This window comes from Pteropus vampyrus, unplaced genomic scaffold (genome assembly GCF_000151845.1).
Source record: "Pteropus vampyrus isolate Shadow unplaced genomic scaffold, Pvam_2.0 Scaffold7, whole genome shotgun sequence".
Lineage (NCBI taxonomy): Eukaryota > Metazoa > Chordata > Mammalia > Chiroptera > Pteropodidae > Pteropus > Pteropus vampyrus.
This window is the reverse complement of record NW_011888788.1, coordinates 16,895,363-16,899,203: the sequence shown is the minus strand read 5'-3', so window position 1 is coordinate 16,899,203 and position 3,841 is coordinate 16,895,363. Positions and strand designations below refer to the sequence as shown.

General features: G+C 38.3%; 1 pseudogene; it reads left to right on the top strand.

Annotated features, from left to right (window-relative positions):
* The window catches only part of LOC105299587, a 15,629-nt pseudogene extending 12,807 nt beyond the window's left edge, over positions 1 to 2,822 (top strand).
* The last annotated feature ends 1,019 nt before the right edge of the window (positions 2,823 to 3,841 follow it).

Here is a 3,841-nt window from a genome sequence, read left to right as displayed (position 1 = left end):
TTAATGAAGTCTCAGCTATGGTGGCACTGAGTCCAAACACTGGAAGCGGAGAGAGCTCAACAGAAGAATAATGGATATCACTGGCATTTCTGTCCGAGAGAGATCCTCGCCATTATCTCTCACTCTCACAATTCAGTGTCCTCATGTAAGTCCCTGGTGGCGCCCAAGCAGCTGATCCAGTACTGGTGCTCAGGGCGAGCAAATCTGTCACCACAACAGCCTGCTCAGGACACAGCCCCTTTAAGAGGCATCTGCAGCTGCCAGCTGCCACTGCCACAGCCTCCGTACCACTCAGCCACTCAGACCAGCAGCCTTGTGTCCTTACCCCGTCTACCTCTTCCCGTTGCAAGGTTATTTCATATTTGTCTCTATAGTTGTAGGGCTTCTTCATCTAGGTCTCAGGTGACTTTCCTTGCTGTTTGCTCTGTGTCACAACTTTGATTTGGTTGCCAGAGGGATGAACAATGCCTCTATCATCTATGCCATTTTTTCCCTCAGTCAAGAATGCAATAATTCTTAGTTGAGAATTCATTCCAGCATACCTTCTCTCTCCAGATTCAACCTGGGAATGAGGCAATCAAATATCTTTTTAGTATTTCATATTCCAGAACCTGTCACCCTCTGATTAGTGTTTTGTAGAAAGTAAGTGTTTTATATACATAGAAACATTTTATTTAAAATAATTTCTTTTAACATATGTGTAATTCTTCAGGAGTTGATTTCATCATTATAATATATGCCAATTTAACATTTTGCAATAAATTCAACACACACTTTTTTTGAGATTTATGAGTAAATTCAAAATCTTAACTGAAAACAAAACACAAAACAAAACAAAATAGAAAGAGCCTCGTAAGTGTGTGTGTGTGTGTGTGTGTATGTGTATGTATATGTGCATGTGTATGTGTATGTGTATGTGTGTGCGTATTGTAAGGCTTTTGATTCAAAGAAGTCACAGAGGGGCCCCCACACAAGCCTATGCCCCTCCCCAGCAGAAAAGGATCAGGTTAATGGGGCTGTTAAAACTCTGATTCCAGAATCCCTGCCTCTGTCAGCTGTGCACATTGCAAAAAATCGTTTTAAAAGTCCAAGCAATAATATTATTGCCACCAAAAATAATCTGTGTAGAGAGAACTCTTTGGTGACCTGTCATCAATGGGAAGGAACTGCTAGCAGTCAGCCCAACTGACTTTTCAGTAGTTGAAAATTCTTTCTTAGCATTCTAATTTATGGTAGGCAATATAGGTTGGAACTCCTTCTACCAATGGCTTGCTTTTGTGCATGGCATTCTCTGTTACTTCAAAGGGTGACCAGTGGATGGAAGGAGAAGATTAGGGACTCAAGACTCTTATCTTGACTGGCATAGAGATTAAATGGAAATTGGGACTTTAGAAATGGTCAATGAAGTTTTTAAATAAAAGAGAGAAAGGGAAGGAATATATTTTGTGTGAGCAGTGATATGATTAGATACTTGCCTTTTTTCAAATCTGATTTTGACACTAATTTTCCCATTTGAGCCTTTATTTCTTGACAGTCACTGCTCAAGAACAGAGTCATAATGTGGGTAGTCCAGAAGCCCTTCAAAAACAAAGCAGTAAATCATCTCAAGCACAATTCTATTTGGATTTGCAAAAAGGGTATACTTATTGTCACTGCGTTAGCATTTCTTTTTGTAAAACATTAATGATATCTATTTAGTATGTACTATGATCCAGTACCATGCCAATTGCTTCAGGGGATTAAAATTCTTATAAGATATAGTTCATGCCCCAATATAGAGAAGAAATTAGAAAAGAAATTAGTACATGAAATTTGAAATATGTTAGGAGAACATTACTAAAGGTGAGATTTTGAAGGCATCACATTCCCCCCAAAATAGAATGTTTCACTCTTTTAAGCCATGGGGTGTGAAGAGCAAAGACTTTGGGGTCAAATTTTAGCCTGAGTTGGAATCCTGACTCAGCTATCAACTTGCTGTGGGCCCTTGCTCAAGCTACTACAACTCCGTTTTGGCTCTCTGAGCAGCACCGTGACAGTGGGAAAGAACAAGAGACTTACAAAAGGCAGCAAAAAGAAAGACAAGGGGAAAGTGGTTGACTAATTTTCTAAGAAAGATTGGTATGAAATGAAAGCACCAGCTATGTTCAATACAAGAAATAGTGGGAAAACACTAGTCACAAGAACCCAAGGAACCAAAATTGCATATGATGGTGTTAAGGGTCGTGATTTTGAAGTGAACCTAGTTGATCTGCAGAATGATGAATTTGCATTTTGAAAATTCAAGCTAATTACTGAAAATGTTCATGGCAAAAACTGCTTAATTTCTATGGCATGGATCTTACCAGCGACAAAATGTGCTCTATGGTCAAAAAATGATAAACCATGATTGAAGCTCATGTTGATGTCAAGACTACTGATGGTTATTTGCTTTGTCTGTTCTGTGTTGGTTTTACTTAAAAAAAAAAAAAGGCAACAATCAGATTCAGAAATCCTCTTATGCTCAGCATCAACAGGTCTGCCAAATCTGGAAGAAGATTATGGAAATCATAATCCGAGAGGTGCAGACAAATGACTTGCAAGAAGTGGTCAATAAACTGATTCTAGATAGTATTGGAAACGACATAGAAAAGGCTTACCAATCTACTTATCCACTCCGTAATCTCTTTCTTAGATAAGTGCTGAAGAAGCCCAAGTTTGAAATGGGAAAACTCATGTTGCTTCATGGTGAAGGTAGCAGTTCTGGAAAAGCTATTGGGAATAAGACAGGTGCTAAAGTTGAACAAGCTGATGGATATGAGCCCCCAGTCCAAGGATTTGTTTAAAATTCAGACTTTTCATGGTGACAAATAAAACCTATTCATGATGTTTTTTAAAAAAAAGTTACAAGAACTCATGAGTCTCAATCTTCTCATCTGTAAAATGGGATTACCACTTACTTTTAAGAGTTGTCTGGAAAAGCCAATTAAATGATTTATGGAAAAAATGACAACAGAGCTCTTGTCACATTTTTTGAAATTATTTCTTTATACTTCAGTGTATTTCACTAGATTGAAGTTTTACAAGGACAAAATCCTCTTGTTGCTCTGTTTCCCCAAAACCTGGCAAAGTAAATGTTCAAACAATGTGCAGTTCTTACTGATCCTTCACTTGCACTCTAATTAGGATGCCTCCTCCCTGGAGAAACTAAAGCAGTGGCTTCCCAAAACCACGTGCTAGACCGTGCACTAGATGCCCCAGCCCACATAACCCACAGCACTTTGTTACAAAGTCAAGTCAGAGGTTGATTAGCCACTAAGTAGCAGGGGTTTTGTCAATAACTGTCATTCTAGGAGGAAAATGTTATTTTAAAAATTGTGGGAAAAAGCCATGAAGTTTACATCAAAATCTAAATGTCATTTACATCTAAATTCAAAATATCACTGCATTATTGTCACATTAAAGAGATAGGATGAGGGAAGAGAAACTGCCTTCAGTGTGGAGTGAGAAAGTCCAGCTTCCAGGCATAGCCATGCCATATGGAATCTCTCTAGGTGTACACTGCTCTCCTATAAGAGTATTTGCCCCAGCTGATACATGAGGGGTCATGAAGTTTGTAGACGTAGACTTGCTTTGAAATTCTTAAGTGCTACTCAAATGCAAGTCATTATTATTTCCCTATAACTCTAAGGAATTGAGAGGAAATTACTCTATTTCCTCTCTATTTGTTTCCTACAGGCTCTGTTTGTTACCTAAAATTCCCAGATTGCCACCTGGGAAAATTCTCAATATGGCCTATTTACTTATAGTTAACTACATGATATAAAAATGCCTAGCTAGTGCATTGTTTTTTATACTTTGGGAT